This window comes from Cherax quadricarinatus, chromosome 1, assembly GCF_038502225.1.
Source record: "Cherax quadricarinatus isolate ZL_2023a chromosome 1, ASM3850222v1, whole genome shotgun sequence".
Classification (NCBI taxonomy): Eukaryota; Metazoa; Arthropoda; class Malacostraca; order Decapoda; family Parastacidae; genus Cherax; species Cherax quadricarinatus.
Genome location: NC_091292.1, coordinates 10499546 through 10510200, shown reverse-complemented (window position 1 = coordinate 10510200; position 10655 = coordinate 10499546). Strand labels below are relative to the sequence as shown.

The following is a 10655-nucleotide window of genomic DNA, read 5'->3' as shown; positions in this document are numbered from 1 at the left end:
GTGTACACAGCGGTGGCATGAGAATGAGAGTGGAAGTGATCAAGAAAAAGAGAGCGGGAAGCCACCGTAGGCAGTTGAGCTTTCGAGCAAGGGAGTGAGAAAGAACAGACCCGAACAGCTGGAACTTCCCAGGGGGGTAGGGAAAAGTGAGATGCTACATGAACATATAAAGGTGGTAACTGAAGGGAAGACAAGAGTGAAAGTAGGCGAAGAGAAAAGGGACGGAGCAAACAGGGGCGGCGAACGAATAAAGAATGTCTACTAATATCGGTGACCATTCTATAAATGGAAGGATTGTGTAGATCGTGAGAGCGTACATAGTAACGAAGGCAATGGGCATCACGGCGATCAGACAAGGATGGAACATTTGCTTCTGTATAGAGGCTCTCAACAGGGGAAGATCGAAAAGCACCAAGGCACAAACGTAAGCCTTGGTGATGGATAGAGTTAAGGCTAGAGAGAGTAGCAGGAGAGGCCGCGGAATAAATCTGGTCACCATAATCGAGTTTCGATAAAACGAGGGCTGAATGTAGGCGAAGCAGAGTTCGACGATCAGCTCCCCAGGAAAGATGAGCAAGGGTTTTAAGAAGGTTTAGCCGGCTGTGACAAGTTGCCTTCAGAGAGGTAATGTGAGGTTTCCAGGTTAACCGACGGTCAAAGAGAAGGCCTAGAAACCTGACTGTATCACGTTCGGGGATACGGGAGCCATAGAGATACAAAGGATGATCGGAGATAACAGAGCGTCTAGTGAAAGTAATTTGGCGAGTTTTGGTACTTGAAAATTTAAACCCATGTGTGGTGGCCCAAGTGGAAACACGGTCGACCGCATGCTGGAGAGAAACTGCAATAAGGTGACAGTCAGCGCCTGCACAAGCAATAGCGAAGTCATCAACATAGAGTGATGACCAAATATTGGGTGGAAGAACAGAGGCCAAATCATTTATAGCAAGGAGAAAAAGTGTTGTGCTTAGAACACATCCCTGAGGGACACCTTCAGCTTGGACGAAGTCCGGGGAAAGAACATTATTGACTCGAACACGGAAATGTCTGTCAGTTAAAAAGTTCTTAAGGAAGGATGGTAGATTGCCTCGGAGGCCTAAGGAATGGGCCTGGGCCAAAATATTATACCTCCAAGTTGTGTCATATGCCTTCTCAAGGTCAAAAAATATGGCAATAACTGAGTGATTATTCGCAAAGGCATTACGAACATACGTATCCAAGCGTAGTAAGGGGTCTATGGTAGAACGACCCTTACGAAAGCCATATTGACTAGCGGAGAGACTGTTGTGAGTCTCTAAATACCACATTAAACGTCGATTTACGAGGCGTTCCATCACTTTGCAAACTGCACTTGTAAGAGCGATGGGGCGATAGTGGGAGGCATCATGTCCTGTAGTACCCGGTTTGCGGAAAGGGAGAACAATGGCAGATTTCCACAGCTGGGGAAGAACTCCTTGTGCCCAAATAAGATTGAAGAGGTGTAAGAGGACTACAAGGGCTGACCGATGTAAATGTTGTAACATACGAATATGAATGTCATCAGGCCCAGCTGCCGATGATCGGCAAGCTGAGAGCGTTGCCTCCAGTTCTTGAAGTGTAAAAGGCACATTATACTGTTCTTCTCCGAGAGAAGAAAAGTCCAAGGGTACTAACTCTCTGGCAGACTTTGAGGAAAGAAACGAGGGGCATAGATGGAGCCCTCGGGAAATACGGACCAGATGTGTGCCAAGTTCAATGGCAACGTCGAGAGGGTTTGCTATATCAACACCAGTGACCCGTAGAACAGGAGCCGGGTCAGGAGAGTATTTACCACTCAATTTCCTCACTTTTTTCCAGACTGCACTCATAGAAGAAGCAGAGGTGATGGTGGAAACATAGTCTCGCCAACAAGTGCGTTTAGCTTCACGGATGACACGGCGAGCGATCGCACGCTTCTGCTTAAAATCAACAAGTCTCTCAGCGGTTCTATTGTACCGGTACCTGCCCCATGCAGCACGTTTCAAACGTACTGCACGAGCACAAGCAGGAGACCACCAAGGCACGCACTTCTGAGAATGCCTGCCTGAGGTGTGGGGTATAGAATGAGAAGCTGCGGTATAAACTGATGTCGAGAAGATGTGTAGGAGCTCATCAATGGAGGATGAAGAAGGAACCTCACTAAAAGCAGTGAGGTGTGAGTAAAGATCCCAATTTGCCCGATCAAATTGCCAGCGAGGGCTACGGGAAGGTGGTGAATAGGAAGGAGAAGTAAGAATGATCGGAAAATGATCGCTGTCATGTAAGTCTGGTAGAACAGACCAGGTGAAGTCTAGTGCTGTGGAGGAAGAGCAGACTGATAGATCGATGCAAGAGAGAGTATGAGTACGAGGATCAAAATGGGTGGGAGTACCCGTATTTAAAACATGGAGGGGGTGAGAGGCAAGAAAAGCCTCCAACTGAATGCCACGTGAGTCACAATGAGACCCCCCCCAGAGGAAATGGTGGGCATTAAAATCACCAAGTAACAGAAGTGGTGGTGGTAAGGATGAAACAAGAAAGGCAAAGTCTGGGATAGAAAATGCTCGAGAAGGAGAGAGATATAAAGAACATATTGTAAACCACTTATTCAAGTGGATACGGGCTGCAGTGTAATGCAGCGAGGTATGGACAAATAGTTGACAGTACGGAATATCATTGCGTAGAAGAAGGGCACTTTCATTAAAGGTCCCATCTGAGAAAGGATCCGAAGAATACAATAAATTATAGCCTGAGATAGGTTGGAAAACAGCCGAGTGTAATTTTGGTTCTTGTAAGCAAGCACCAACAGGGGAAAACCTGGAAAGCAACATCTGAAGCTCACCCCGATTACCCCTGAGGCCGCGGATATTCCACTGTAAATAGGCCATGATTGGCGATGAAGAAAATATCAGGAATCTGTAGGTAAAGGCACCTACGGACTAGAGGGGTTAGAAAAGTCAACGTGTGGTGGCATTGGAAGATGTTCAAGTAGCGAAGGAACGGAGCGTTGCGAAGAATGGGGTTGTGAAGATGGAGGAGAGGGAAGAGAAGGAACAGGAAGTGAATCAGTGTCCATTGAAGGTTTAGTCTCTGCAATATATTCTGAAATGGCTTCAAGTGTTTCTGAATTCAAAGATGTATGGGAAACCATATTGGAGATAGGAGGAGGAGGGTGAGTAAAGATTGGGACAGTAATGGACTGTACCAAAGTAGAGGGGGAGGGAAAAGTGTAAGGGACTGGAGATGAAGTGTGGGGGGGGACAGAAGAGGTAGAAACCTGGGAGGTGACAGAAGAGGGAGAAACTTGGGAGGGGACGGGGGTGGAAGGCATAGTACGAGGAGGAGGGTGAATCTCCACACTTGTAATAGAGCCAGAGAGAGGGGAAGAACTAGGTACAGAGACTGGAAAGGTAACGTGTGGAGGTGGAAGAAGGGAAGGAAGGGGCAAAGAAGATTTGAGCAATGTGGATTTTTTGGACTTCTGAGTAGAGGGGCGATTGGTATTAGGTGTCGTACGAGGTCTTGTCGATACTGGGGCTTGTGAGGAAGGACGCGAAGATGTGAGAACAGACTGAGTTGTAGTCGGGACGTCAGAGCCAAGGACAGCAAAAGGATTAGATGCCGTAATGGCTATGGGAGGGGTAACAACAGAGGAGGCTGCAGAAGATGGGACCCCAGAAGTGGGGGGATGTTTGGAAACACGAGAATAAGAAACACGGGGTAGTCTCCCTTGGAGGCGGAGATGAGTAACTGCCATAGCATAAGGGAGACCTTCTGCCTCTTTGAGGCAACGGATTTCACGTTCATTTAAGTAGACCTGGCAACGGCGGGAGTACGAAGGGTGAGCTTCATTACAATTAAGGCAAGATGGAGGTTGACTGCAAGATGTATTAGAATGGTTGTCGGCACCACAGACTGGGCATTCGGCCATAGATCTGCAATATTTCGCTGGGTGACCAAAACGCCAGCAATTTCTACATTGTTGCGGTGTAGGTATCACCTTTCGAACTTGTAACCGATGTCCCGCGACATATACAGAGGACGGGAGTTCTCGGCTGTCAAAAGTTAAACGAGCCACATTGCAAGGGTAACGTCTCCGCCCCCGGGCAGGAAGGACATAAGTGTCTACTTTGAGGATTGGGAGATCCTGGAGTTCCAGCTGTTCAAAAATGTCATTGCCACATGACTGGAAATTCTGTTGGACTATGGTATGGGGCAGAATGACAGTACCACTACAAGAATTGAGAGAAAGATGTTTTTCAATAGTGATAGGAGTAGTATCGATATTCGAAAGGAGAGAAAGATCATGAGCTTGGGTAGCATTCTGGACAGTGACGATGCGCGTACCGCTCTTGAGAGCGTGAAATGAAATATCTCTGCCAACATGACGCAGGAGCGCTTTGGCAATACTATGGTCAGAAAGGTAGGCAGAAGAAGAAGTTGGTCTTAAAGTAAAGAATTTAGTCCATTGTGTGGTCCGAAACTGAGCGTGGAGAGGGAGTGCTTGACGTGTCGGTCGTTTCCGAGTAGAATGGGAAGGTAACGACGGAGCATCATCAGGAGATTGACGTTGGCGTTTAGGAGTAGGACCGGAGTTGGTCCGGCATGAAATGGGTGGGCGATTCGAAAATTGCCGTACCGTAGAGGGAGAAGCCGGAAGCATAGTCAAAGGAGAGCGGAGTTCAGACAAATCGAAGGAGTCAGTCGAAGCCCCGGTACCTGAAGCGGGTGAGGAAACAGCACCAGCAAGAGGTACAGGGGCATCAGGAGTGTCCGAAGAGTGGTCTAAACACAAGGCAGGGTCAGAATGGGGTGCGGTATCAAGAAGGGGCCCGGGGGTAGTGGTTTCATGGACTAGGGCTGCCATGGTTAGGTTACTCCTTTGCTTTTTGTTTTTAAGAAAAAAAAAGAAAGAAGAAAAGAAAATAAAAACAAAAAAAAGAATAAAAAAAGGGGGGAGCGGGGAGGAATAGTTCCCAGGAGGAATGAAAGGGCCGGAAATCTCCCTCCGCGCCCAAGAGGACTCGACACCGCTAGTAGCGCAGATGCAGCATGGAACCCGTGCCATACCCTACCCTTCATGCCAGTAAACCAGCAATCCGGGATAGCAACCTCACATCTGCCGAGCTACCTCGGTGGACAAAAGAGAGGGCGGCCGGATATCCGCCACAAAGCATACCTCCTTCAGCCACCACCCCCGGAATCCGAAAGGTGGCTTCCAGAGATACACCCGTCGCCCAAAAGACACCCAAAGCTACTCCGGGATACCGGAGAGGGATCGGGACATCCCTAGGCAATCCAGATTCCACGGCAAACTACGCCACCGCCAAGAAACCTCAACGGAATGGGATCGACCCCGGTGTCCTTTCCCCTACCTAGGAACTAGCACGCCTGTGGGAGAAATCACGAAGGCTAAAAAGAGGAAGGGCAAAAGGGAGGGGTGAGGAGGAGGAGGAGGAATGGAAAAAGGGGAGGATGGGGAGGATGGGATAGGGGAGGGGAGAATGGGGGGTAATTAGGTTCGGTCTGAGGAAGAAGACCGACAGGGCTAATTCCTCAGACCAAGAGCCTCTTCACCACGCCAAGGAGCCCCCCTTGAAGAGGGTGGTTGATTAGAGGCAGTGTTGTGGGTAACAGTAGTCGCTGGAGCCTTGCGATGGTTCAGGAAGTACTTTGAGATCACTGATTCATAATGGAGCAAGCATAGTAGTAGCAGCAGTATTTATAGTGGTATCTGTCTTTGTAGTGGTGGTGGTAGTCGAGTTTAAAATGATTTGTACCACTTTTATACTAGGTTCCTATGCTTGTTTACTGGTGCAGCTTGGTTAATTTTTAACTCACTTCTATAGCCCGCAGCCGGAGACAGGGAAAGAGTCGGGAGAGAGCCTTGCGCTATTTTATTCTTACTTCATCTTTATAGATATAATTAGAGGTAGACGGAGCATAGTTAGTGTTCTGGAGATAGTATCGGTGAACATTATAATATTAAAATGGAGGAACACTGCAGCAGGCCTAATGGTCCATACAAGGCATGTCCTTACCAAATCAACCATTCCCACCCACGAATTTGTCCAACCCTCAAAGCCACTCAAATTTTTTTTCAATACCTCTGGTATTAATTAGACCCAACCCTTTTCACTTATAATGCTACATAGCTCTATTTGCCTTTCCAAAATACTCCTTCACGTGAACGGAAAATTCCTCCCTATGTACTGAGTACACACACACACACACACACACACACACACACATGAATTTACTTTAAAAAAAAATGGGAATTCTCACGCTCAGTTTAAGGAAATGAAAATCCTTAAGCTTCATATAGCGTGAGCAGGAACTATAAACTAGTTTCGTTATACTCGGCAGACATACTTGATGCATGTCTTGGTAGGTAAACAAGGTTAGGCTGTGAAGTGTCGTTCCTAGATACTACTGTTACTACGTTTAATTTCAGCAGCACAGTGGCGTTCTAATCAGGTATTCCCGAAGGGATACCTGACAGTAGGTGCCTGTTCTTATTTTCTCGTCTTGTAAAGTCTGCGTTTATACCTTGACAACTCCTCATCCGACAGGATTCAAATTTTCGACACTCCTGCACTATTCCCTCCTTGGATCAAATCTGATTAAATCTCATTTTAACAGGCTCTGTATAACCCATACGGAGTATAATAATAATAATATTATACCATCCCATTGTACTTATCTTCGGCTTGTTTAAAATTGGTTTAGTACATAGCAAGGCCATGAAAAGTTGCGTCAGTCATTCCACAATCATACAGTGTCAGTCACTACACAGTCAGTGTCAGTCACTATAATCCAACAGTGTTAGTCACTCCACAGTCACACAGTGTCAGTCACTCCACAATCACACAATGTCAGTCACTCCACAATCACACAGTGTCAGTCACTCCACAGTCATACAATGTCAGTCACTCCACAATCACACAGTGTCAGACACTCCACAGTCACACAGTGTCAGTCACTCCACAATCACACAATGTCAGTCACTCCACAATCACACAGTGTCAGTCACTCCACAGTCATACAATGTCAGTCACTCCACAATCACACAGTGTCAGACACTCCACAGTCACACAGTGTCAGACACTCCACAGTCACACAGTGTCAGACACTCCACAATCACACAGTGTCAGACACTCCACAATCACACAGTGTCAGACACTCCACAATCACACAGTGTCAGACACTCCACAATCACACAGTGTCAGACACTCCACAATCACACAGTGTCAGACACTCCACAATCACACAGTGTCAGACACTGCACAATCACACAGTGTCAGACACTCCACAATCACAGTGTCAGACACTGCACAATCACACAGTGTCAGACACTGCACAATCACACAGTGTCAGACGCTGCACAATCACACAGTGTAAGACCACAGTCGCACATTCTCAGACACTTCACAATCACACAGTGTCAGACACTCCACAGTCACACAGTGTCAGACACTTCACAATCACACAGTGTCAGACACTCCACAGTCACAGTGTCAGACACTGCACAATCACACAGTGTCAGACACTGCACAATCACACAGTGTCAGACACTCCACAGTCACACAGTGTCAGACACTGCACAATCACACAGTGTCAGACACTGCACAATCACACAGTGTCAGACACTGCACAATCACACAGTGTCAGACACTGCACAATCACACAGTGTCAGACGCTGCACAATCACACAGTGTAAGACCACAGTCGCACATTCTCAGACACTTCACAATCACACAGTGTCAGACACTCCACAGTCACACAGTGTCAGACACTTCACAATCACACAGTGTCAGACACTCCACAGTCACAGTGTCAGACACTGCACAATCACACAGTGTCAGACACTGCACAATCACACAGTGTCAGACACTGCACAATCACACAGTGTCAGACACTCCACAGTCACACAGTGTCAGACACTGAACAATCACACAGTGTCAGACACTGCACAATCACACAGTGTCAGACACTGCACAATCACACAGTGTCAGACACTGCACAATCACACAGTGTCAGACACTCCACAGTCACACAGTGTCAGACACTCCACAGTCACACAGTGTCAGACACTGCACAATCACACAGTGTCAGACACTGCACAATCACACAGTGTCAGACACTCCACAGTCACACAGTGTCAGACACTGCACAATTACACAGTGTCAGACACTCCACAGTCACACAGTGTCAGACACTCCACAATCACACAGTGTCAGACACTCCACAATCACACAGTGTCAGACACTCCACAATCACACAGTGTCAGACACTCCACAATCACACAGTGTCAGACACTCCACAATCACACAGTGTCAGACACTCCACAATCACACAGTGTCAGACACTCCACAATCACACAGTGTCAGACACTCCACAATCACAAAGTGTCAGACACTCCACAATCACACAGTGTCAGACACTCCACAGTCACACAGTGTCAGACACTCCACAATCACACAGTGTCAGACACTGCACAATCACACAGTGTCAGACACTCCACAATCACACAGTGTCAGACACTCCACAGTCACACAGTGTCAGACACTGCACAATCACACAGTGTCAGACACTCCACAGTCACACAGTGTCAGACACTGCACAATTACACAGTGTCAGACACTCCACAGTCACACAGTGTCAGACACTCCACAATCACACAGTGTCAGACACTCCACAATCACACAGTGTCAGACACTCCACAATCACACAGTGTCAGACACTGCACAATCACACAGTGTCAGACACTGCACAATCACACAGTGTCAGACACTCCACAATCACACAGTGTCAGACACTCCACAGTCACACAGTGTCAGACACTCCACAATCACACAGTGTCAGACACTCCACAATCACACAGTGTCAGACACTCCACAGTCACAGTGTCAGACACTCCATAGTCACCTGAAATCGTACCTCATCAGTCTATCTTCATCTTAGCCTCTGCTGGTTTGTTTGTCTAGTAGTGATGTGCCGTGACAGTCACCAGTCCTGCCGTTACGGTCACCAGCTCCTGCTGTGGCAGTCACCAGTCCTGCCGTTACGGTCACCAGCTCCTGCTGTGGCAGTCACCAGTCCTGCCGTTACGGTCACCAGCTCCTGCTGTGGCAGTCACCAGTCCTGCCGTGGCAGATAAAAGTTAGTCATGATGCCATATTGCCTTACCTGTTAATGTCACCTTCGCATGCAAGAACAAATAATGTAAATTCTTCGGCAATTCTCTCTCTCTCTCTCTCTCTCTCTCTCTCTCTCTCTCTCTCTCTCTCTCTCTCTCTCTCTCTGACCAACAAGTTAAGAGGTCGGTAATTTCGTCGAGGTTCTAAATATCTTATCGTGTGTATCATCCACGTTACATCGATGATAACATATAAAAAAATATATTAATATACACATTTTCAAGGATCTACATTACCCACAGTGGTTTATCTCGCCGCCTCATTCTACTGCAAGATTTTTTTTTTAAGTTGTAAATCTTATCTCCATAAATTTTACTGATGGTTTAGTACTACTGTTAAATAAAATTGTGAAAAAGGGGAAAACCTGTATCATCCGGTTGGCATTAATGTAGCATACAAATACAATAACACTGTTAATTAAAAAAGCACGGTACGGGTGGGGTTAGAGCCCATGGCGGGTCGTAAAACTCCAGGCCAGTGCGTAAGCCATGGGTTCTAACCCCACCCGTACCATGGTTTGTTTGCAATTATGTTATTACGATTTCGTCAATCACTATTAATAAAAGTAAGTCAAATGATAACTCTGACAAGGACATGTGTTGGGTTCCTTGCAAGTATGCCTGGAGAGTATGTCTGGAGAGTATACCTGGTGAGTATACCTGGAGAGTTTACCTGGTGAGTATACCTGGAGAGTTTACCTGGAGAGGATTTCGGGGGTCAACGCCCCCGCGGCCCGGTCTGAGACCAGTAGTGTCCAGATGAGGTATAAGCGAGAGAAATTGGTAGGTGTTCTGAGCAAGAGTGCATATGAAAGCAAAAAAAGAGAGAGAGAAAAAGAGAGAGATAGAGAGAGAGGTATTAGAACAGGTGAAACTAGAAGTGCTGTGTTTCGTGATAAAAACAATTGTAATATCACAGATATCAACAACTGCGAACTGGTATCCGAACCTGACAAATATATATGACAGGATGTAAGACTGAATGAAATCTTATCACAGTAAATCCAAACTAACTCATCTGATGAACAATATAATTTCAGCCCTATAACTCACGCACAAGTCAATATACATCGCAACAAAAGACATGACAACGGATATTTAAGAGGTTTTGAAAACTAAAGTCAAACTACTCAGATTCAAACCAATCCAGGTCATGTAACACCTGCTAGTGGTTAGATCAATGAATGTCATATATATATATATATATATATATATATATATATATATATATATATATATATATATATATATATATATATATATATATGCAAAACAACCACTCTGAAAGAATAGAGAAATTCCAAGCGCTTTCGTGACTACTCACATTATCAAGGAACTATGAAAGTGAAGCATCATAGTTCCTTGATAATGTGAGTAGTCACGAAAGCGCTTGGAATTTCTCTATTCTTTCAGAGTGGTTGGTTTGCATATTTTGAAATCACCTGTTTATTGTGATCTT

The 10655-nt window shown here is 46.1% G+C and overlaps 1 long non-coding RNA gene across 1 annotated transcript in view; it reads right to left on the bottom strand.

Moving 5' to 3' along the window:
• Positions 1–8942: 8942 nt before the first annotated feature.
• LOC138852856 (uncharacterized) overlaps positions 8943–10655 on the bottom strand; it is a 99419-nt gene continuing 97706 nt past the window's right edge. Inside the window, exon 3 of the long non-coding RNA XR_011392134.1 lies at positions 8943–9141. This is a non-coding gene — a long non-coding RNA (uncharacterized lncRNA). The remainder of the gene's footprint in view (positions 9142–10655) is intronic.